Source organism: Mauremys mutica, chromosome 3, assembly GCF_020497125.1.
Source record: "Mauremys mutica isolate MM-2020 ecotype Southern chromosome 3, ASM2049712v1, whole genome shotgun sequence".
Lineage (NCBI taxonomy): Eukaryota > Metazoa > Chordata > Testudines > Geoemydidae > Mauremys > Mauremys mutica.
The window spans coordinates 16,700,217-16,726,374 of record NC_059074.1 but is presented as its reverse complement, the minus strand read 5'-3'; the positions used below and the strand labels follow the sequence as shown (position 1 = coordinate 16,726,374).

Here is a 26,158-nt window from a genome sequence, read left to right as displayed (position 1 = left end):
AAAATATTACCCACTTTTGTCACTCTAAAAACAGATTGAAAAATCCTGCTTAATAATGGATATATTTTATGTATTTTATATGAAAATAAGTTGAGACCTACATTTCTTAATTCATCACCAAATAAGATAAGATAATTAAAAGTAACTTTTCATTATAGTTTTACCATAGCTTTTGGTGTTAATACAGAAAGATATGTTAACTGGTGAGATGATGCTATTTATTATGGAATTAACATGTGTGGACCAGTTGGAACTGATTACATTTTAGTCTTGGTGGTGAGCAAAATTGTTATAAAGAGAAATGATTTATTATTCTAAAATGCCACTGGAATCTTAGAAACCTGCTTAATCAGAGTTGTAAACTGTGATATTAGAAGGGTTTGTAGCTCAGAACTTCTAAAATCTCGCAAGACATTTAAATAGCCATTCACTCAATCTTTAAGACACTGCATAATCAAGAAGATTTCCTTACCTAAGGCTCTGTTCTACTTGATTAGTGGCCTATTACACTGGGCCAGGTTGCAAATCTTGATTTGGTAAAAGGCAACCTATCCATCAGAGAGCTTGATCTGCCAGCACTGCCATTTTTTCCCTTTTATATGGGTCCAGGACACATTGATCTGTAGAGAGGAGGAGAACTCAGGCTAATGAGCTCTTCTTTCCCTATGGATCATTATTCCTGATATACCGGGCAGTTTAAAGAAAATTTCAGCCCAAGTCTGGAGTATATCTCCTTAAAATCTGCAGATAGAGAACTGGGCTGGCAGCCCAATGCCAAATTATGTGCATTCTTTTATATAGTATTATGAATATATCTTATCCAGCGTGTGTATGTGTGTAGAGTAGGCGGTGGAAATTAGGGTGTACATGTATGCATTGCTGAGTTCAGCTGTACTTAAAGGGGAGCGGTGCTGTATGAAATCTTGCTGGAGTATTTAGAAGGATTTTTTTTCTCCTACTGATTTCTCTGCTAGATTTTCAGTTCTTAGAAAGTTAGCACCAGAGTGTTAATAAGTAAACCTGTTACAGTAAAAGATAACATTAGCTGTTTTTGCCTGTCTTCACTAGTTAAAATTGCTGAAATTAAAGTATCAGCTCTGGAAAATAGTTTTAACGCTTCAGTAGAAAATAAGATTAGGCAAAGTAGGTTGGATTTAACAGGGAATACATTTTGGACTATTGATTTTTATGTTGGCAGGATCCTTAAACTCTGAAGTAGAGGGGACTTGAAAACTTCTTTTTACTATGTGGTTTCATATACATCTACAGATTTTGTATGTCTGATTTCAGTCAAAAAGAATGATAGCTGAAAAGTCCACCTTCTATCAGTTCACTGTGTGTGTGTGTGTCTGTCTCTCTCTCTCTCTCTCTCTCTCTCGGCTTATAAAGGTTTAGATCTTGCTAACTTAGACCTTCTGTATCTTGTCCTTCTCTACTATACAGTAGGTACTGAGGATCAGCTTCATAAAAAACTGTTGAAACTCTAATTTGCATTATTTCTGTAATGTCCTCTGTAGAATATGTTCTGTATCTCAAAGCCTCCAAAGCTGAATGTTGCTCCTCTGGGTAAACATAACACTTGGCTTCTTAATGTTACAGAAATTTATCAGATCTTAGTAGTAATGTACCACATTAGAAGAAAACCACCAATCTCTTGCTTTCAGTTTTCACCTTCCTCCTGTTTCATCTATTAACTGATGGGCTCTATTAGGGTTTAAAAACTTATTTTGGGACAAGTCTAACTCTAAAAGATAGCCTGACTGACCATTTAGCTGTGTTTGCATTTTACTGGAGAAGAGCATGTTCCCAGATAAGGGCGTGACAGGACTCCCCAACAATACTGAGGCCTGGTCTACACTGGGGGGGCGGGTTGATGTAAGATACGCAACTTCAGCTCCGGGAATAGCGTAGCTGAAGTCGATGTATCTTATTTCAACACCTTCCGTCCTCACGGCGCGGGATCGATGGCTGCGGCTCCTCCGTTGACTCCGCTACTGCCGCTTGCCCTGGTGGAGTTCCGGAGTCGACGGGAGCGCGTTCGGGGATCGATAGATCACGTCTAGATGAGACGCGATCTATCGATCCCATATAAATCGATCGCTACCCGCCGATCCGGCGGGTAGTCTGGACGTACCCTTAGTGATAAGCCATTCCCTTAAGTCTATTTTCCGTATTTGGCAATTTTGGTGGGAGGAGTTACTCAGCTCTTCAGAACAGTGGTTTTCAATGAGATGTACATGTACCTCTGGGGGTACACAGAGGTTTTCCGGGGGTTACATCAACTCATCTAGATAGTTGCCTAGTTTTACAACAGTCTACATAAAAAGCACTAGCGAAGTCAGTACAAACTAAAATTTCATACAGATGACTTGTTTATACTTCTCTATATATTATACACTGAAGTGTAAGTACAATATTTATATTCCAATTGATTTATTTTATAATTATATGGTAAAATGAGGAAGTAATTTTTCAGTAATAGTGTGCAGATTTTTATGTCTGATTTTGTAAGCAAGTAGTTTTTAAGTGAGGTGAAACTTGGGCATATGCAAGAACAAATCAGATTCCTGAAAGGGTTAAGAGCCACTGCTTTAGAGTATATTTAGAAGTAACTGCCAAAACGTGGAAGGTCTAATTCTGTTTTCAGTTAGATGCAATGAGGATGGAAGTATTAGAATCTTGTAGGTAGGTAGACTGTGATGTATTTCAGTATATAATTGAAATGAGATGTTCTATTTTCCATGTGCTGCACCTTTTGAGCTAGAGGAATCCAGAGTGCCAGCTAGCTCAAATATGAGGCATCTGCTGTTTTGTGCATCTCTAGTGATGTAGGATGTTGGTGACTCAGCGTGTTCTCTCTTTCATGGAGACATATCTATATCTATATCAATAAAATGTTTTTCTTAAACTAAAATAACTGTTATCTGCACTGAAAATGCATGTTTTCTCCCCACGCAAAGAACAAACACAACTGATCATCTTTTGGGCTCCAGAATCAAGGGCAGGCCATGAGTCTAAGGAGCCAAAGAATCTGTTCAGCTTCTTTAGGTCAGTGTCTGAGGAGCCTATATTTTATTTACTGGTCACTTCCTGATTAAGTGCTTTTGAAATTCCCCTGCTCGCTAGCATACACACGATTTCATTCAGAATGTAGAAGTTATTGTTGGCCATATAAGTGGAAGAAACAGACGTTTTTCTTCTGTTTCAGAGCTTGTTCAGTTGCTACTTTATAAATTATACAAGCAAGTCGTCTGTGTTCTGAGATATTTTTCATAAACCGTTTCACTGACATGGTAGGAATCAAAGGACTCCTTCCAATATAATCTGTTTATTAAAATTAAATTTTATTGTTTTCATATTAAAATAATTTTTTTGGCTAAAGTTTTGCCAGGGATGGACCATGGACAGAAAAATTACAGCTGTTTCTCTTGGCCTGTACATTATGATGAAGTTACCACTTTAAAAGAACCTTTCTGGACTCTGACAAAATTTGACATTTTTCATAAATTACATAATTTAGGTAGTTACAGATTCTCCCATTAAGGAATTTATAACGGAATCACACGGGCTTCTTGAGATCTTGGGAACTGTGGGAGATGGAAGGAATACAATGTGTAAAACAAGGAACTTTTTTAAAATGGCACTTTATTTTTTTTTAAAAATTCAAAAACAAAAACCCGCAACCGATAAGATAGCTGTAACAGTGTCCCAATGGGAAGTTATTGCGTGGCAAACTGGTGCACTGTAGATTCACACCATATCTTGCCAGTCAGTAGTTTGATGTGTAGACAAGCCCAGAGTAACGTATATTAACTTGCAGGATCACCACCTCTGTTGGGCAATCCATAGGGATCACTGAGGAGTTAGTTCCCTTTCTAGCCAAAGAGAGAGAATCCCATCCCTTCCTAGGGTTTGACTTTAATTCTCAAAGAACACACACACAAAAATAGGGACATAAAAGTACTGCTTCTCTGGATATGAATCGTACCATAGAACACGAGAGAGCTTAAACTGGTAAAATGTTTTTCAGTTTTTCTATTGCTGTTTAGTACAACTTACAATTTCTCCTCATATAAGCAAATTTTTAATATCAATTGAAACTAATTCTGTTCAGTATGTGAATTGTTATATCTTTGTAAATGATTTTCAGGTGTAGTTAGTGGTAACACTAAACTACACTGATATTTGGCTGTTGGAGGCATATGGAGGTAAATAAAGTAGTGCAGTGAGTAAAAAATATTGCATTGTAACTTGATATTGATATATGTAGCTTTTAATCTGAGGGGTTTGCAATTATTGGGTATTTAATCTTGTAAACATTTAAAATAACGTAATGCTATATAGATTTTGCTTTGACCCAAATTTCCTTTATTTATATCTGGTATGTGACTTTAGAGTTTTTAGTACAGTAGTAGGTGTTAAAAATAGTAGAAAAGTTTCAGCAGATCCAGTGATCTGTGCTTATGTTTGTCTTATATCATTTCATTTAGTTGATCTAAATCCTGTTTCCAAACTAACTGTTAAAGCCCCAAGATCTGTTTAGCCCCAGAGAGAGACAGCCATTATGGATGTTTTCACCTAGCAGATAAAATTCCAATTCCACATTTAATTGGCCTGTCATCTATGACATAAAATAAGTTGCATGTAGTATGACTTTCTGGAACCAGTAATAATAATTTAAATGTTGAACAAGTATAGGACATTAGTTTGTTTTTGTTTTTTTCAGTGAACGGTCTTTATTAATTAAATTTTGTTTGTAAGCAAGCCCAAATGTACCTAAAAGATGAATAATTTGCAACCATGCACCACTATTTGCATATTGATAGGAAATGGTAATATGGGTGGTGACTAGAGTTGGTTGGGGCATGTTTTGTTTTGATGAAAATTTTTGACCCAAAAAAATGATTTTCTTAAATATTTTTCCCTCCAATTTTTTTTTTTGGTCACAAATGTGAAAATCAAATATGTTTGGCTGAAAACCATTTTTTTATTTTCAATTGCCAAAAACCAAAACACATTTGTTTTTATAACAAAAACCCAAAAATGTAGTTGAAAATGGACACTCCTCATGGAAAAGTCTCTTGAAAAGAAAAAGGTAGTTTTTCATTTAAAATGAATTTTTTTGACCAACTCTACTAGTGACATCTGCATGTGAGTTGACTTTGAAGACTAGCTGCTTCCAGTAGCTGTTGGGTAACACTGGAACTGCCCTCAATATATGTTTTGGGCAAAACCTGTTTGATTTAAAGCTGTTTTTCTTGTTTTGTATTATTTGACTCCTCATTGTCCTGCTTGGGAAGTTCTGAATGCAGTTTTGGATTAAACCACAACTCCTGCTCCTCCTTGCTTGTGTAGTCATTTACCTTTATTTTGGAGGAACTACATGAGCAATTGATGCACTTCTGGCTTGCCTCCGGTTTCAGCTCCTATTCTGCAAAGAGCACCATGTGGAGGCAACCTGTATTCATGAAGAGCTGCTTTGAAGTCAGAGGGACTCTGAGCAGGTACAGAGATCCATCTGTATGGAGTCACTTGCAGGACCAAGGCCTTAAATATTACTTCTAATGCAGTATGTTTCTGATGTTAAAAGATTATGTAGTAAGACTGCAAAGTCACAATGAGATTAAAACTTTCCTAAAAGTATATAATAGAAATTATTGAGGAAAAGGAGAAGACAATTTGCAAGAAACAGTTTTAAATACATCTAGAAGGTTTCAGTGGCACAGCAGCATTCTAGCAACTTCAAAGAGCTACTGGGGCCCCTAGGACGTTTATGGCATTTCTTACTAAATACTAGGAACTCAGCTGTAGATAACAATCCCTTGTAGATAAGGCGATGGCTTGGATGATCTGATATGGCTTTTCCATTTATTTTTTTATGATTCCGTTAATCACAGTGAAAACGATTGAAAAGTGACCAGATTTTGACTTTTGCATGGAGGGTGAGCACTTAAAATATTTTCTCTGTCCATTAAGTACAATTTTAAAATATACATAAATTATGGTGGTAATTCCATTTTAGGTTTCTGGTGACATGAACATATAGCTTGGGTTATACTCCTGTGGTCTATGATATCAGAAACTCTTTATGAAACTATTGCTTAAATATATGCAATTGGATGTATATTAGTCCTTACATTCGCTATTTATAGTTTGTATGATGTATTGTCTCTAAATCAGTTCATTACAGGTTTCCTTATTTTCAACTTATTGATTTAAATTCAAGAAATAGAACAATCTGCAACTAAAGAACTTCCTGGGGCTTTGAAAGGGGAGGGGCAAATGCCTGCATAGCTGGATGCAGGGCAGCAGAGTTCAAAATGGAGAGCAGAGCGGTCACAGTGGGCATTGTGCGATACCTATTGGAGGCCAGTTACAGTGACGTAACGAATGCTATGTCTACACTGATGCTTTGTCAATGTGACTTGGCTGCAAAAAGCTCTATGCCTCTTGTTGAGGTGGTTTTACTTTGTGGGCAAGACAGGAGAGTTTTGTTGGCAGGAGGAGCATTGTAGTGTGTGCACCTTCACTGTTTTGTTGACAAAAGCTGCCTTTTTCCAACAAAACTGTGTAGTGTAGATCAGCCTTTAGTTTAAGATTGCGCCAGTGGAATTTACTATTTAAATATTCACATTTCTTCTACTTTTGGAGAACACATTGAAATCATTTGGTGGTTTAGCTTCTACTTGTTCCTCACTTCCAGAAAATTTTCTGGGGAAACTCTTAGTCTGAAATGGGATTAATTGTGAACCCATATTTCATTACAAGTGAGACTCATAGAACAGAAGCTGTGTTCTAAAGGTATTTATACAGGCTCCTATTTCTGAAGTATCTGAGAACTTCTCCAGTATTTTAAAAGTAGAAATAACACTTTTCTCTTTCCTTCAAAGCCTATAGGAGAAATAGATTAGTTTATAGGATGTCATGTCCATCTATCTCTCCCCTCCCCATTCTCACCTCCCAACACACTTTGTGGTGTATGAGAATTTATTTAGGAAAAGATTTAAAAAAAAAAAAAAGGAAATGAGTTTTGCTGAAAAGTCACTGTTTCAATCTGTAGAATTCTTGGATTAATTGTGAATAAGGCAAAAAGTTATAATGAAACCATTGCCTACTAGGAATGATGGAGAAAGTTGACTGATAGGAATGAACAACCAGTAGTCAGGATGTTCACATTTAGGGTATGGTAGAATAGATATTTGACAAATAAGGAATGAAAAACTTAAGCCTGGAATTCCTAACCTTGGAGCAAAGTCCTATACCATGTTCTAAAAATACACACAAGAAGAGAAAGTGTTTTGTGTATCTATAATTATATGACTCTAAAACAGATTAAGAGAATTTGTGGTATTTTTAGTCTATATTTGTGTGTGCATGATAAACTACTATGGCAATGGGACTACAGAAATGTCTTAGGTTGACTGCTATATAAAATAGCATGGATAGGCAAAACATGCAGTAGTTAAGATTTAGTTTAAATTTCCTGTCTAACCAACTCTCAGTTGCTTATAACTTTTTCTGGCAAACGTCTTTGGGGCAGAAATGATTTCTTAATGGTACTGGCTCAAACTTTTTTTTCCAACTTTCATTTGAGTAAAATTGTTTCTACTATTTTTGAGTTATCAGAGCATGAAAAATTTTTTTTCTTGCATGTTCTGCTTAGAAAAGTGTGCTGAAATAATTTAGATGTAGTTAAAGGTAGAAACCTCAAACTTGTTTTGTAGATCTTCTTATGACATAAGGCATTTGGATTGTGTGTGTATTTTGTTTGTTTGTCGTCTTCCTCTGAAGCATCAGAGGTGGAGGTTGGATACTGGTCTGACTGGACCAGTGCTCTGAGATGGCACTGAACTTTCTCTCTCTCTCTCTCAGGTACTTGGCTGGCTTGTTCTTGCTCACATGCTCAGGGTCTAGCTGACTTGCCATATGTGGGGTCAGGAAGGAATTTCCCCCCAGGTCAGTTTAGCAGTGACCTTGGGGTTTTTTCATCTTCCTCTCCAGTGTGAGTGTGCAGGTCACTTGGTAGGATTATCTGGCTATATCTCACTAATCATTTCACAGCCATTGCAGGAGCCTGGGCATTGTTGCACCTTGATCCCGCTTATTCTATGCCTGTAGCACACAATAGACTAGGGTCCTGTAATACTTTAGGTCTAATTTCAGTTTTTGGGTTTAGTGTGTGGGGGCAGGTTGGTGTTGGTGGAGGTCAGACTAGATCTATGGTCTCTTATTGCCTTAAACTCTAAAACGCTGTGAAAAGTTGCCCTGATGTAACTAAATAGGTTTAAAATTGATTTAGTTACACTGGGGCAAACTTCTAATGTAACATTACTTAAAACCCATTTAAGGGCATGTTTATGAAGGATTTAAACTGGAATAAGTAGGTTGATCTTTAGTTATATCAGTGCAGCTTCCCTAATCTATGTAAAATTTGTGCTGTAAATTTTAAAGGTAAGCTGATCTGAAGTTGGGAGGCACAGTTATAAAGCTGGCTGACTGTACTAAGTAGCACTAGAGATTAACAGCACTCCTACGTAATAAATAATTTATCATTACTGTTAATTAGATAGGAATTATCTTTACAAAAACTCAATGTATGCAAATATATTCTACCATAAATGAACATGAGTAATTCCATTTAAGGTAGCAAGCCTCAGTTAAGAAGGCTCAGAGTAAAGGGTATTCCACTTGATGCCATCTGAAAGCAGTCCTTAATCAAAGCCTCCAACACGGAGGCCTGCTACTTTACATTATATCGCTCATGTTAATTCATGATAGAACAGAACTGTGCAAATTCAGTTTTACAAGTTCTACAAGGGCCTGCAAATAGATATTCTCAGGCACAAAAGCTGTACAGCATAGAATTTTTTTCCCTCTTTTTTTCATCTTTCCCCCAACCTCTTTAATAGAAGTTAGTAAATCCCATGCAAAAAACTTGCAGCTGTGCAGTGATAAAGCTGAGAAATCAACAATTTAAAAGTCAGGAAATTTCCAAAATTAATGTGTAGAATATGTCGTACCCCTTCTGTTGGGGATGCAGAGAATGTCTCCTTGCACCAAAAGGGAAATACAGAGATAGTGAAGTCATGGGGCTTGTCTTTGTGCCATCACTAGCCCCCAGGGTTAGTATGTGAATACACATCACACACTGAAAAGGTAGCACAGAGGTTATGCTCCCTTGGATCTCCAGGAGTCCGTGTCTACCTGAGGCATAATATGTCTGGGAGCTCTCACTGGACAAATTTGCCTCTACATTATTCCTGTCTCAGGGCAGTAGCTAAAAGGCACAAAAAAGTTCTAAGGTTGAGCTTTCAACTTTAATAATGCCAATATCATGTTATTTGTTAGGTAATGCAGTACAAACAGGTTTTTTTAAAGTTTGTTCATAATGTATTGCATTGTGAAAAGAAGAATGCAAACAATTTCTAATCCATTGTCCCAAATGAAATTCTGCCAGTTTATCTCAGTTTATGTTGATAAATAATATTCCTATGTTAAAGTGCATTTCTCAAGTTTGTAGTATGATGGAAAAAGTTCTAAACAGCATTAACTGGCTGCCATCTATTTTTAGTCCATTATAAATTTTTTGTGAGAAGAGGAAAAAAATGAGCCTACCCAAGTTTGCCTAGTTTCGTTCTATCAAGGCTAATTGTTGAGTGGGTGAACCTGATGCTTTCATGGGCTGTGCAGCAAGGAGATGGAAAAAAATCAGTAGTGTCCAAGCACAGCATAAGACAATGTTTTAATTTAACTAAATACAATTGTTCATTTTTAAAAAAGTAGGCAACTCCCTTGAGTAGATTGCATATAATGACCAAACGGGATAGAATTTGGGTAGGTTAAAGCATGGCTTGAATTTAAGGAAGTACCCCCAAAGAAATGACTAATTGGAGCCTGCGAACTATGATGGTAGAGAAGTTCAACCTGGAGGCCTGGTCGAGCTGAATGTTTAGTAATTGTTCATGCATCCGACGAAGTGGGTATTCACCCACGAAAGCTCATGCTCCAAAAAGTCTATAAGGTGCCACAAGACTCTTTGCTGCTTTTAGTAATTGTTCGTTTGCTGAAGCAAATTAATTGATTGAAAAAAATTCTTTATAAATATATATATGATTTCTGACTTTTTAAACTTCTGCATCAAAATACTGCAGGAAATGTGAACTAGAAACTTCTCAAAGAATAATTCCCATATTGCAAATCTCCAGGGTTTTATATTGAATAAACTGCAAATAATCTCATGCCTTTTTGTGACTTTATCATGCAAGCACCTATCATGATCGATCCCACTTTACTGTACCCAGTAGTGTTTGCAGGATAAAAACTTTGGCCAATAAATAACTATTTACTGAATGTCTAGGCATATAGAACTGTTACGTTTTGAACTGTTTTACTTGAGAATAACAGAGATTGTATACTATAAATAAAATCATTATTTTTGGTTTGTATTATCGTAAAAAGACTGGAGTTCCAGATGTAAGGTATTGCATTTTATTGTCATTACAAAACTATGAAGTAGGTACTGTAAATCAAAAGTAATTAAAGAGCTGGACATGGCAGAGACTTAAATTTTAGAACCTGTATAGAATTAATATTTCTAAATTATTTGGAACTGTAGCCTGTTTTCAGATTTTAAAAAAAGTCCTCATGTAATATATTTACATAAGTAGAGATTGCTAGCCAAAGAAGTTGTTTGTGCTGTCAAAAAGTACACAGATGGGACTTCCAAAATGAGTTTCTTCAGTTTCAGTAGCTTTTGCTGGTTGAGTAATTCAAAAGAGGTAATAGAATCCTAAAAGAGGAAATACTATCAACTGTTAGAACAGTTTTGAATGCCAAAGTATGCAAAAAACATGGGAGTGAGTATTGTATTATCCAATCCATGACTCCAAATAAACTGAAGAAGAAATGTAAGTTGGGTTTCAAGGTAAATAAGAATGAAGGCTCATTGTCAACTAATAGCTTTTTTTTTTTTTACTCTTGAATGGTATTAGGAAATTCCTGTTTTCTGTTAAATACTTTTTTTTGAGACTACCTGCTGCCTGCAGTGGCTTTTTAGTGGTTTAACTCTTGCTGTCTTTTAAAATTCCTATTTAGTGTATTCTGCTATTTTAAGAGTGTGGTGAAAAGTTTAAAGCGTTCTGATCTCTTTTTTTTTTTTTTGGAGTGAGATTTTTTTGTTGTTTGCTGTTTAAATTAAGATGTCAAGTTTAGTTTTTTCCTTCACATAATTTAGTTAGGTAAAATCTATTTTTCTTGTTAATATTTAGTTTTATTATGACATAACTGCCAGTGGAACAGAATCTGTTTTAAAACAGCGAGGTCCTGAGTGCCCACAACTCTCAATGGTTTAACTAGGAGTTGAGGGCACTCATCTCTTTTCAGGGGATACTCAGCATCTTGAAGAACTGAGCCCTAAATTACTAATTTAGGAGTTTTCAACTCCCATCAACTTCAGCGGGAGCAGAGTTAAATCAACGCTGAATACATGTGAAAATCTCACTCTTACCATCTTTGGAATCTGATTTTCATCATTGCTGAGCACTTGCTACTCCTCAGCACCTTTTGAAAATCAGGCCTTGAGTGTGTTTTGATGTAAAATTTTGTTTTCTATTGTTTTTCAGCTTAATTGGCATTATTAGAGTAGCATTATTGGAATCAAAGTTAGGAAGTTCAAGCAATCTGGAACTCTCAGTGTTGAAGAAATGTAATCCATATACATTGAATGTGCAGTTTCTGCGACATGGACAATTGTACAATACCAGGCTGGGTTGTTTTTGTGTGTTAATTTAACAATATAATGGGCTGTTTAGATGCCCACTTAAAGCTGGCTAATATAATTAATCAATCTCTGAATTGTTTATATCTCATTCTAATTACAAAAACATCCAGTATACATTCTGTTCTGCCTTGAAAAATTATTTAATGATAGAAAATTTACATTTTTAGGACACAGACAACACTGTTTAAAAAAGTTTTTATGTTTTCTTTTGCTGATCTGTAATTGCATATTATTAATGTCACTGTGTGCCACTGCTATATTCAGTCTCTTTTCTAGGTACTCGGTTTCTGTGAAACATTTGTAATCCTTGCTATTTAGAACACACAAACTGGTTTTGGTAGCTCTGTTATCAGCACTGCTATGGGATTTGTCTTTTCCATGATATGGTCCATGTTGTTGATAATGAGTTTAGTTCTTTGTTGTGACTTGGCGGCCTTGAGAGTCCGTTCTAGTGATTGTTAGTGTATTTCCCTGTTATACCAAGATCCATTAAGAAGGTCGAGTGTGAATGTGTGAATCAAGCTAGGCAAGTTTTATGTATGGATTTAGGGCCTTGTTTTTCCCTCACGCTTCCATGCACAGGCTAAGTTCTTCAGCTAACAAAAGGACCGTTTTGAGAGTATTGGCTTTGGGGAATGCAGAGTCCAGAGCTTTTTGAGGACTCCCTTCCACTGAAACAAGTGAACAACTGCAGGAACTGAGAAATTCTGCTGGATAGGCAGACAGACAGAAGGATGGATTTAAGAGTGGTGCAGGATTTAGATAATTCTTATATATAAGAAATAAGAAATGGCAGCACTTCAATTTGCTGAATATTAATAATTCTGTGTTTGCTCTTATAGTTATGTTCCTAAAATTTCAGTCATTTTCATGAGATTTGCTTATTTTTTGTTTTGAAGCCCATCAGTAAAATCATCTCTGACTTTGGAGAGGTCATTTGGGATGATATTGGAAGGAAACAGCAGTTATGATCTGGCCTAAAGTGTGCTGGTTAACCAAACTGTAATTTGGGGTTGTAAAGAATTTCTCTATTCCATTCTATACTTGTTTATCATACTCAAATCCAGAATTTTGCTGAGACTGCATTGTATAAAAATAACCAGTTTAACTAATTGAACTGAAATCTTGGTTTCATACACAGTGTTTTTAAAAGCAAAAAGGGATAGTTGAGGCAACTGACAAACAGATTTGATGCTAATTTACACTTTTTCAGTGGCTAATTTGCCCTATAAATCATTAAAATGATAGGTGTAGGATAGAATTAAGAAACACTGCATACAAAGGGCAATATGAATTTCCCTTCAGTGGGTGGCATCCAATAGACAGGATATTCTTGAGGAGGGATAGGGAGCAGAGAGAGAGAGAAATTATCTTATTGCATTCCGTGATGTTTATTGCTGGATCTAGCAAAATATTGTGGGGAAACTGTCCACAAATTAAAACATTTTAGTCCAAGGTAATTTTATGACTATTTAATTACTTCATTGTGGTTCTTTCAGATCTGCCATTTTTAATATTGTTGAGAGATCTCATTTTGACTCTTCAGTGATCTTTCCCAGTAAGAAAATGTGAGAACATGGGCCTTTATTGGATAGAAAATGTATCTTCTTTTTTGTGTACCTTCGGACACAGGGCAATTTTCTTCTGCCTCTCTGAAGATCTATGTTTAAATCACCTGTGTCGGACACAGTGGTTTGCTCATGCCAGGAGAGATGGGGAAAGGAGGTGGAAGATTGTAATTAGATACAGAGGCTATACTGGAACACTCTTGTAGAAACAACAAAAAATAAATTGCTGAGTCTGACCAAACTGATGTGGGAATTTTCCTATATAGTTCACATTGAAATTACACTTGTGTATATCTTTTGAGATCTTTCAGAATATATTCTGAAAGATGATTTTTTGTTGGGAGCTGTGAGGGTTAATATGGGGAAAACATTCTTTAGAGTTGTAAAGACACATGATTTGTATACGTGCAGGAATGTCTCCCAGGGAAAAAGTATTGAGGGGAGAGGGAAAACTAAAAGGTAGGTTCCATATATTTAGTGTTTGTGATGCTGCTGTGCCATATCCTCTTCTCAAGTCTTTTTACTGTTTATATGATGCTTTACTCTTTTGGATACTTGGTAAAATTGTCAATTTGTCTGTGAATCATTAACATTTAATTAAAAAAAATGTAGATATTCTAGTATGATGATTGATGTACTCACAGTGTAGTATGCTGGATATTGTAATGGACATAAGAACTGTTCCCTGTCCTGTTTGCTTCCAGTGCTCAAATTAGGTGGAGAGGAGGATGGTTGAAATTTCCCAGACCCTAAGTTCCAGACATTTAACTGTTTTGTGGGGCAAAACTAAAACCAACACAGACTATGGAATTAACAGCCACAACTATGAAGGGTTGATACCTCTGAAATTTCAGGGAACTCCTTAGTACCTATCCAGGCTGCTGAGGTTGCGTGCTGTGAGCCTTGTAACAGTATAACAGTGTGTTTCAGGCTGTCTGGGTCAAAATCGCATCAGTAAATATTACCTTCACATTTGGAAGGTTACTTCCCCCCTTTTCCCCCCTCCCCTTGCATAGGACTAGCAAGTGTATGTTTAAAAGATCTTCAAACAAACATGGATTCCCAGGAAACTGATAGCTAATTAAGCCCCTCTCTTGCCATAGGTGAGTGGATTTGTTAAACACTGGCTATGAATCCTGCTTTTGTAAAATAAATTCAGACTTAGGGTTAATTCTTTCATCTGGCATTGACAGAGGAAAAGAACTACTAATGGTTGGGATGTATACCCTAATGGCTGTGCTTTTCTAATGTTCACTGTTCCTCCTCATGGTTCAAGTCCCAGTATGGATTTTGGAGTTAATGGGTTAAATTAATCCATTTGTGTACAGAAACATTTATTTTAAGATGTGTTAAAATACACACAATTCTGTTCAACGATTGTGTTCTTAAGTAACAGGGTGTAATTCTTTTAAAATAAGTCTGAGAAGGACAAAAAAAAGAGTGGATAAGTTAATCAGTTATAGATCAGTCTACAAATGCTGATGTACTTGGTTGCAGAGCTTGGGCCAGATTTTTAAAGGTATTGAGACACCTAAATACTGTTTTAAAATCTGGATCCTTGTCTAGTATTTTTCTGAAAAATATGCTAAAAATAAGTACATGAAAACTACAGAAAATATAGTGTGTGTGTGTGTGTGTGTGTATGTGTGTATATATATATATATATATATATATATATATAGCGAGAGAGAGAGAGAACGAACAGATTTCTGTCTTGATAATAGCATTTAATTAGGCTCTTTTAGAAGAACTGTTTAATGTATTGTGCAAAAGTTTGTCAGGCAAAAGATTCTGGATATTGCAAATATATTTTCTGTTTAAGTGAAAATGTGCACAAATTGTTAATTGAAACGGGTCTTTCTACAAATTAAACCACAGACTATTAAGTTAATTATATGTCTGTAAAATATGCAACTTTTTTCCACTGCTATATGTTGCAATAAGTTAGTACCAGCAGAGCGAATCTGGAAATCCAACTTAATTAGAGCTGTGACCATGAGTGGTGGATTTGCATACTTTTGTATTGCTTAAATCTTTAAGCTGCATCTGCTTGCTTCACTTTTATCTCATTCTGGTCATTTTAGTAATGTATGATTTGACAGTAGAGACAATATTGTAATTAGCCAGTGCTTGCTTTTATGTACCCTGATGCATTATAAGTTGGAATTATTTCCAATTAAATTTGATCACAACTTTGGAAAATCAGGGCTAGATTGTGATCTGCCCATATGTAGGTGAGCAGGCTGGGAGAAGCACAAGGAATATCCTCCTTTGATCACATTTGTGCCTGTAGGTAGTGATAGGACTAGGGTTGCCTGGCATCTGGTTATCAACTGGAATGCCCGGTTAAAAGTCCAGTCAGCGGCGCATGGGGCTAAGGCAGGCTCCCTGCCTGCCCTGGCTCAGTGCAGCTCCCAGAAGCAGCCAGCACGTCAGGCTCCTAGGCCCCATCCCGAGCTCCGGCTCCGCAACTTCCATTGGCTGGGAACTGCGGTCAATGGGAGCTGTGGGGATGGTGCCTGTGGGCAGTGTGCAGAGCCCTTCCGTCTAGGAGCCAGACCTGTCAGAAGCAGGCGCTTCCGGGAGCTGCTTGAGGTTAGAGCTGCCCGGCCAGAACCTGCACCCTGAACCTCCTCCTGCATCCCAAACGCCTGCCCCAGGTCGGAATCCCTTTCCGCACCCAAACTCCCTCCCAGAGCCTACACCCCATAGCACCTCTCCCACACCAGTTCCCTTCCCCAGCCCTGAGCCCACTCCTGCACTCAAACACCTTCCTGGAGCCCGCACCCCACACTCCCTCCCATAACCCAATCCCCTGCCCCAGCCTGGAGCCCCCTTCTGCACCCTGAACCCCTCATTTCTGGCCCCACCCTGGAGCCTGCACCCTCTGCCTGAGCCCTCACCCCTTCCCGCACCCCAATCCCCATCCCAGCCCACTGGGAGTCAGGGAGGGTGGGGGAGAGCGAGCAATGAAGAGGGGGGGGATGGAGTGAGTGGGGGTGGGGCCTCCGAGAAAGTGCAGGGTGGCGATGGGGGCAGGGTAAGTGTGTTTGGTTTTGTTCAATTAGAAAGTTGGCAACCCTAGATAGTGCAGATTTGGATTATTTGTATTTCTGAGTGCAAGGATTGGATCAGTCCAGGTAGGTACTCTAAAGGGTTCAGGGAGGTGTTTGCACCCACTCTAGTCAACTGTTCTGAACAGGCACAGGGAAGAAGAGGCAGTACTCCATGGTGTTTCCCAGAGGTTTTACTCATGTGACACACGAGAGCACTTATAGAGCAAAACATTTTTATGACTATGACAATATAGTAATTTAGATTGTAGCATCCTCCCTGAGTTCGTCCATAAGGTTGATGCTTTCACCTCAGTGCCTCCTGCTGCTGAGACGCCTACAAGAACTCAGCCATCATTAGATGGCTAGGTTAAACATCTTAGGTAGCTGGTATTATTTATTTACCACTCCTTCTCCTCCTCTTTCCCCCTCTCCCTGTACTCTAAAATTACTAGGAACTATTGAGGTTTTTCACATGGCTAACTATATTAATGTGTGATCCTAAAGTCATTTCCTTAGTACTCCACTCTCCCCTTGCTTCTCTCATACAGTAGTTTAGGCTGCAGCTGGGAGGTCTGATTCCTAGCTCAGGTAGTCATATATGCATTAGCTCTACTTGAGCTCATGTGCTAAAAATAGCTATGTGGCTGCAGTGGTACAGGTGGTGACTTGAGCTAGCTGCCAGAGCCCAATTCTGTCTGAGATGCTAGGTATGTACTTGAGTGGCCAATTTGAGCCATTGCCTATACTATGCTGGGGGAATTCTGCGCCACTGTGCAATGCAGAATTTTGCAGAAATTAATGTTCTGTGCGTAGAATTTACTTTCCCCCCACAGCAATGGGCTGCAGTACTACTGGCTGACCCTAGGGGTCGCTGGACCTAGCAGAGCTCATCTTGTGCATAGAAGACTCTGCTAGAGGGAGGGGGAGGGAGCTAGAGGGTTCCTGGCAGCTGCAGTTCCCAGCACGCTCTGAGGGAAGGAGGCGATGCACAGGAAACTCCATGCAAGCCTGGGACCAAGCATCAGGCTTTCTCCCTCTGGATTTCTGGGGGGGGGAGGGTGTCAGGAGGCAGGTGTCTGGGCTGGGGGGCACAGCTGGGCTCTAGGGGAGGGCGGGGAGTTGGGGGACCACATTGGGCTCTGTGGGGGAGGGTGTTTGGGAGTATTGGCTGGGGGGGGCACTGTGGCTGGCCTTTGCGGGGGAGGTGGTTTGGGTGTCTGACCCCCCCGGCTGGGCTCTGGCGGGGAGGAAGAGGGCATAGAAACAGGAACTGGGTTTTCATAGGGGTTTCTTTAACTCTACTCCTGGGGGAATTTGTGTCTCTCTCTATATTGTTATAGACATACTTGCTGGCAGGTATTTTGAAATAAATTACCAAAATAATGGAAACTGGTGTGATTATGTAGTGTTATTTTGACAATAAAATTTGCAGAATTTTAAAATGTACACAGAATTTTTAATTTTTTGGTGCAATTTTTTTTAATATTTTGGTGCAGAATGCCTCCAGGAGTACTATACCACTGCAGCTACATTGCTATTTTTAATACACTATGTCGAGCCAAACTAATGTGTATATCTGCCTACGCTGGGAATCTCATCCCCAGCTGCAATGTAAACATACCGGTACCCTTATACATACTTGAGTCTTGTATCAGGTTAGACTATAATTTCTTTAGGAACGCTGGTTTCTGTATATTTATACAGCACCTAAAACAATGAGGCTCTGGTCTGGGCACTACCACAATACAAACAACTACCATACAGCTGGGAGGACTGAATGCTACTCCCTTTAGCTGGCCACTAAAGTGGTTAATAATCAGCTAGCAGTTGGGCTGCTGCTGAATGTCAGAAAGCTCACTAAAGCCTACTCTGCCCAAAAGCAGGAAACATCAATTTTAGTTTTCCCACACCTTTGCTGGCTCTTGGAGACTGACTTCAGAATTTGACCCCGGGTCTGCTGCTTGAATCAACATCTCATTTGCTGTGATGTCACCAAGCCTTTCATTTATTTAATCTTTTCCCCCTCTACTTGGTTTGCCCCCAAAAAGGAACAGGAATTAGCACGTCTAATGACACATTGTCTGTTTATTCTACAAAGTAATACTGGCAGCATTTCTTATTTTATATTTAATGCGTTAGCAGTGATGTTCTTTCGTAGCTAAAAACCAACAACCCGAAATATATACTCTATGTTTAAAGGTATATTTTTTCTTTCAAAACATGCTGAACAAACAACTTGTTTGCTCTCCTGATTTAGTGGTGGTGGTTGTGACTTTTTTTTTCTTGGTTTGATTTTTTCAAGCAGAAGTTTATGGTGTTAAGCAGCAGTAGCTCCTGACCTAATGTACCCTATTCTGAGTGATGATGTTTCTTTGTAATTTATTTTTAGTTCAGATTGTTTTTTCTCTCCCGCCTCTCCCCCCTCCACCCCGTAACATGATTTGTACAATCTTTAGAAATGGAAGATGATTCAAAACCACAACTACTCAGTTTTCTAGTCTGAATGAGTATTTCTGAAGAATCACTGGCTCACTTATTTAAAAAAAAAAAAAAAGACAGTCCCAATAAGAGGAAAACATTGAAGACCCTTAACAGATTATGTGGTGTCTGTGGAGGGGACAGTATGTTAAATAATCATTCATTCTGTTGAGCCATTCTTGTATTGTTAACAGATGTTCCGTTGTTTCCTCTGACTATGATTCAGAGTCATTTGGATAAAATATTTTGAAGTGCTGTACTTTTTAGTACTGAAACAAAGCTTGAGTGCTAAATATGAAACTATGGTAATACTTAGCTATGAATCAGTCTGTATTTGTCGTCTTGTTTTGCATATCGAGCCTGAAACATGTCTACTAGGATCCTGACTATTTGTAAAGACAGCAAGATGACTTAAACGTCAGGGTCTCATGCAATGACAATTTTAAAAAGTGCAATATAGCACTGAATTATTATTCTACAAAATTCTGATTAAAACTTTACATTTCTGTTGGCCATTATAGTAAACATGTGGGTACACAAGAAACACAGTAATAGGTTTAATGGCAAATAATTTATTCAGTATTGGTATTACAAATAAACTCTGTATAAAATGTGGTCCTTATTTGTAACTGTCCAAAAAACTAACCAATAATAGAAACTGTCAAACTAACTCTCTAATCTATTCATCTAATTAGCTAAGTGATCTGTTTAAGGTATTTTCTAAGGGGTCAATAATCTGAGGGCAAGTCTACATTAAAAACTTTTGCCAGTGTAGCAAGGTCAGGGGTGTGCTACTTATATATAATATATAATATTTCTGTACCAGCAGAATCCCTAGTGTAGACACAGTTACACCAGCATAAAAGTGCTTTTGATAGTTTTGTTTGTTTTTGCTCACTGTACCAGGACAAGTTATGTTGGCAAATGCACATTTTTGCTGATAGAAGCTGCATTTACATTAGGAGGATTTTGCTAGTGTAGTTATACTGATATAGCTGCACTGGCAAAACTCAAGTTTAGACTGGCCTTAGTAACTAGTTTCCATCTAAAATTACTAAAGAATATTTAATTTTCTTCTATGGAAATTCCTTGTCACTAGCCAAGCTAAGAGAGGAGGAAACATGTAGTCCCTACGGAAGGTATGTATCAGTGTGGTTGGCTATGTGGCCCCCTAACCTATGACTTCTTTTTCTGCTAGACCACAAAACTATTGCAAATCTATATTTTAAACTGTAGACGTCAGACGTTACCATAAAAAAACATTGCATAGTAAAAAATACACTTTTCGTTATCTGACTCAAATGTATGCAGAGTTTACACATTAAAGCTATCACAGGTAATATTTGATTGGCCTCATTCTTATACACTGCGACACCACTGTTAAGGCTGCTGACCAATTTCCTGTTAACTCTTTGTTTTCATGAATTCCTAACTCTCAGAAATTTTGACCATTTAAAAATGAAATTTGCCATGGCTGGTATCTGAGCAAATTTTTGTGGTGGAAAATCTGTGCTAAATCTCTTTAGCCAATTGAATTATGAAGGATGAAAAATATTGTTCCCTTTTAAAAATTATATAGAATACTTTTTAAGGGGAAAAATTCAAAAGTGCAAGGAGTTTTTCAACTTGATATTTTACACCTATACATACATACTTGCTTTGGGGAGTTTGAATATATTTGCTTGCACATATGCAGTTGAAAACATAGTTGATTTTTAAGTGTTCCTCTTAAATGCGATGCCAATGCATGCTTAATTGCCTGTTAAAATGGCTAGTCATCTGATCTGAACATTCAAGGATTCGTAAAAGTAGAATTCCTTGCCCGCCCTTCTCCTCCTCCTGTTGTATGCCTCTTGAATGGTTGAGTTTAGGTGGCACTGAGGAATGAGCACAGGATCTACTCATGTCTGCCATTAACTCACTGGTCTAGATAGTACTCCAAACTTATAAAGCACTTAACAAACATTAATTAGGCTTCACAACTCCCTTAAGAAGTAAAATACTATAGTTTATACCCATTGTACACATGTGGAAACTAGGGTTTTGGAGCAATTGAGTGACTTGCCTAAAGTAATAGGGAAAGTTGATGTCAGAATCTCCTATGTGTCAGGATCATGCCGAATTCATTAGATCACATTGTCCCCCTGACAAATCACTTCATCCTTTTGTGTCTGTTTCCTCATCTGTAAAGTGGTGATAATACTCGCCTATCTCGCAAAGGTACCCCCTCTTGCTTAATGCAAAACTTCATTTATTGACATTTACTCAGATACTGTCATGGGGAAGTGTGTGGGAAAGACAATTTACCTCACAACAAACATCTGGGTGACTTTTCAGCCACTAATATTATACTTGTGTTTGTGCCTCTACTGGATCAGCTATGTGGACGGAAAGTTGGGACCAAAATTTAATATTGCAATATCATCCAGGATGATGTCACCCTGTGACCATGTAATTTCTAAAATACAGCGTGTATAATCTGTTGGCACAAGGTGAGGGAATCATAGATGAGTAGCTGACTGGGTCCTTTATTTCCCATGGGTTTGTGCAGCTGAAAAGCATAGCTATTTTGTCTTCTCTAAATGTTACTGTTTTGTTATTTTAACGATTAGCTGAGTGTGAAGCCTTATACCAGTGGTCCCCAACGCTTCTCAGCGGCATTTTGGCGGCGATGCTTCTTGATGACGCCGCTTCTCGGCGGCATTTCAGCGGCTGGTCGTCCAGCGCCCGCCACAGTCTTCTGAAAACATGAATATGCTATAGCAACAGAAAGGTTGGGGACCACTGCCTTATACCTATACTAGACTCCATGATAGAAGGATCCCTCTTCAAATAGTAAAATTCCTCCTTTTAATAATTCCCATTTTTGATCAGTAGCAGTGCAGCTAAAAGCATCTCTAGGCCTACAATCACAATAATGAAAAGTGAAGCATTCCATAACTGTCTTGAAATGAAACTTTCACACCCCCATTCCCACCACAAAATACTCAGTTAAAAACTTTAAAGGTGAAAAATAAGCATCCGAGAAAATCAGTAATGAATATTAGAAGAGCATGTTATGTATTATCTTAAAACATTTTTTCTTGCAAATAAATGTGTGATTCAGTGTGTGAGAACACTAGAAAAGCTGGGTATAGTTATATACATATCTCAAGCGTCAGATAACATTGCAAGAGAGTCCATTGGTGTCATTAGAAATCTGTGTGCCATTTCATAGCTCAGTTATCTCTGACACTATCTAGTTACGTCATGATTATGAATTCTAAGTTTTTTCCTTGGTGAGAGTCAAAATTTAGTGTGGTGTGTTTGTTATGCCCCAAAATACAATTTATAAAATAACTAAAGCTGTAACATTTTCCAGGTTTCTGATGATATCCCAAACAACTCTAGCTCTACTGTTCATGTTTGAAACCTCAATCATAGCTGCCAAGTTTTGTGTAACTCCATAAGATATTTAATATAAATGGTTTAATAAGCTAATTTGCATACACCCATACATTTCATATTCTTAAAAAACCCCATTGATTTAGTGGTAGTGGAAAGTGTCATTTTGAGAGCCCCAGTAAATTAATTCCTCTCTTTATCTGCAGGGCAGGCTTCCCGCACAGACTGTCCTGCCAGCTTGTTCTTCCTCTGGTCAAAGGGATTAGAGGGTGATTTCAACCAGGGGTTAAAGAGGTGGTTACAGAGGCAGTTCAGAGTCCATGGCCCAAGCATTTGTAGGCCTCTCTGCTGAATCTGCCAATTAGTGAGTTTGTGATGTAGGCAAGCTTGGAATTGAAACATATAGGGCCACCAAATCTCTCTTGAACAGGGCAGGCTTTCAATCCCTGCTTAACTGGGATGGATTCAAACTGGTGACCTACAGGTGAAAGGCTCTGTAGCTTATAACCAGTGTCCTGAGGCATCTAGTTCCTCAGTAAATGCTAATGTTACATCTTTGAGAATGAGGCTTGCTTTCTGGAAAGATAAATTTATTCAATCAACCTCGGACGTTTTTGGAATTTACACAGGCAACATCTCTAACACATCTACTGTGTCTTTTAAGTACCCTCTGCGATTAAGAGGCCACACCCTTTCAAAGTGACAGCTGCCATTCAGTGACAGATCCAAACACTAAAAACAGACATTACAAATATTAACATAACATGCATATTCACGTCTAAGAATGATGTTTTTCAATATAAAATAATTTCAACAGTTAATTATTCCAGGATTCTCACGCTAATTTAAGAGAGGGGATTATATATTTTTCTCATCACGTGTTCTAACTCACAACCTTCAGGTCCCCCCCACAGAACTCTTCCACATAAGCTACAGGAGTAACTAGTGGTGGAAAAGAAAGAGGCTGTGATCTTTTGTGAATCAGCCTGTAGAGAGAGACACGATGCACTCTTTGCCAGTGGTTTACGCAACTGTTTTTGAGACAGCCTTTGAATGTTGAACATCTGGATTCCTGTGCTGTCTTCCTGGCTGTATCTTACAGAAAGGCTGTATCTTATCTGTGGGTTCTTAACATAACATCTCACCTACACCCCTTCAATCTCCCCCCCCCCAAAAAAACCCAAAAAACAAACGCAAAATAAAACAAACCCATCCTCTATTTTGTCAGAAGACTCCAAAAATATAGACCAAAATTTTCAAAATTGAGTTCCTAAATATGGACGTGAGGCTAACTTTAGGCACCCGGTTTTGAAAATCTTGGCTCTGTATATCACCATGGTTTCTGAACACCTGACAAGTTGTGATGTATTTATCCTTATGACTTCCCTGTGAATTAGAGAAGTAGTAACATTTTACTGATGGAGAATTGAGCCTTTGCTCAGGCAGAATTCTGATCTTAATGGAAATTTTGACTGAGTGAACACAGAATTTACCCCAATTTCCTTGGTAGTCTACTACAACTTTCTGCACGTTACACACAGTTTGATCAACTCTAGATCATATGACTTGTCTCAACCACCTGGGTTGTGGTTGGCAACCCATAGGTGTGTTTATATCTTACTGTAGGACAAAATATTTCTTTAGCTCATCAGATAGCCCAACTAAAAAGACAGTTATGTTAGTGGATGTAAGTGAGAGAAGAATTTGATTCCAACTGTTAATATGTACTGCATTACTTGTTATATACTGTATTTAAACAACTTTGGCAGCCTTATGCCAATAAATCTTTAATAAAACACCAATATCTTTTATTGTATACACATGCATACTTAGGTTACTAGAAACTAGGGCCGTCAAGTGATTAAAATTTTTTATTGCAATTAATCGTGCAATTAATCATGCTGTTTAACAATAGAATATCATTTATTTAAATATTTTTAGATGTTTTCTACATTTTCAAATGTGTTGATTTCAATTACCGCACAGAATACAAAGTATACTGTGCTCACTTTGTAAATATTTGTAATAAAAAATAAATATACTGTAAAAAGAGTATTTTTTCAATTCACCTAACAAAAATACTGTAATGCAATCTCTTTATCATGAAAGTTGAACTTAGAAATGTAGAATTATGTACAAAAAATAACTGCATTCAAAAATAAAATAATGTGAAACTTTAGAGCCTACAAGTCCACTCAGTCCTACTTAGATAATGCTGCCTGCTTCTTGTTTACAATGTTATCTGAAAATGAGAACAGGGGTTTGCATGGCATTATTGTAGCTGCTCTCAAAGATATTTATGTGCCAGTTATGCTAAAGATTCATGTGTCTTTCATGCTTCAGCCACCATTCCAGAGAACATGTGTCCATGCTGATGATGATGTTCTGCTCAATAATGATCCAAAGCAGTGCAGACTGAGGCATGTTTATTTTCGTCATGTAGGTCAGATGCCACCAGCAGAAGGCTGATTTTCTTTTTTGGTGGTTCGGGTTCTGTAGTTTCCGCATCACAGTGTATCTCTTTAAGACTTCTGAATGCATGCTCCACACCTCGTCCCTCTCAGATTCTTCAGATTCTTAAACTTGGGTTGAGTGCTGTAGCTATTTTTAGAAATCACACATTGGCACCTTCTTTGCATTTTGTCAAATCTTCAGTGAAAGTGTTCTTAAAACGAATATGTGCTGGGTCTTCATCCAAGACTGCTATAACATTAAATATATGGCAGGATGTGGGTAAAACAGAGCAGGGGACATATAATTCTCCCCCAAGGAGTTCAGTCACAAATTTCATTAATGCGTTCTTTTTTTAATGAGCATCAATGTAAACTGCAGAACCTAAACCACCAAAAAAGAAAATCAACCTTCTGCCGGTGGCATCTGACTCAGATGATGAAAATGAACATGCATCGGTCCGCTTTGCTTCAGATTGTTATCAAGCAGAACCTGCCATCAGCATGGGCGCACGTTCTCTGGAATGGTGGTTGAAGCATGAAGGGACATACGAATCTTCAGCGCATTTGGCATGTAAATATCTTGTAATGCTGTATAAAACCGTGCCATGCAAACGTCTGTTCTCACTTTTAGGTGACGTAAACAAGAAGTGGACAGCATTATCTCCTGCAAATTGTAACCAAACTTGTTTGTCTGTCTGAGTGACTGGCAGAACAACAAGTAGGACTGAGTGGACTTGTAGGCTCTAAAGCTTTACACTATTTTATTTTTGAATGCAGCTTTTTTTGTACAGAATTCTACATTTGTAATCTCAACTTTCATGATAAAGCGATTGCATTACAGTATTTGTATTAGGTGAATTGAAAAATACTATTTGTGTGTTTTTTACAGTGCAAATATTTGTAATAAATATAAAGTGAGCACTGTACACTTTCTATTCTGTGTTGTAATTGAAATCAATGTTTGAAAATGTAGAAAACATCCAAAAATACTTAAATGGTGTTCTTTAATTGTTTAACAATGCAATTAATCATGCAATTAATTTTTTTAATTTCTTGACAGCCCTAATTTTAATCAAGTCACCCATTAACCTTCTATTTAAGCTAAATACATTGGGCTCTTTGAGTCTGTCACTATAAGGCATGTCTTATCATTTAATCATTCTTGTGGCTCTTCTCTGAATCCTCTCAAATTTATCAACATTCTTTTTGAATTGTGGACACCAGAACGGGACACAGTATTCCAGCAGCGGTTGCACCAGTGCCAAATACCTCTACTCCTACTTGAGATTCCCCTGTTTATGCATCAAAGGCCTGCATTGGGCCTTTTGGCTACAGTGTCAAACTGGAAGATCATGTTCAGCTGATTATCCGCCTCCCCACCAAATTTTTTTCAGTGACTGCTTCCCAGGATAGAGTCCTCCAACCTGTAAGTATAGTCTA

At 37.9% G+C, this 26,158-nt stretch overlaps 2 protein-coding genes across 18 annotated transcripts in view; one reads left to right on the top strand and one right to left on the bottom strand.

The window, feature by feature from the left end:
- The window catches only part of SUPT3H (SPT3 homolog, SAGA and STAGA complex component), a 455,041-nt gene that overhangs the window by 20,488 nt on the left and 408,395 nt on the right, over positions 1-26,158 (top strand). The window lies entirely within an intron of this gene.
- Positions 1-26,158, bottom strand: part of RUNX2 (RUNX family transcription factor 2) — a 486,380-nt gene that overhangs the window by 344,238 nt on the left and 115,984 nt on the right. The window lies entirely within an intron of this gene.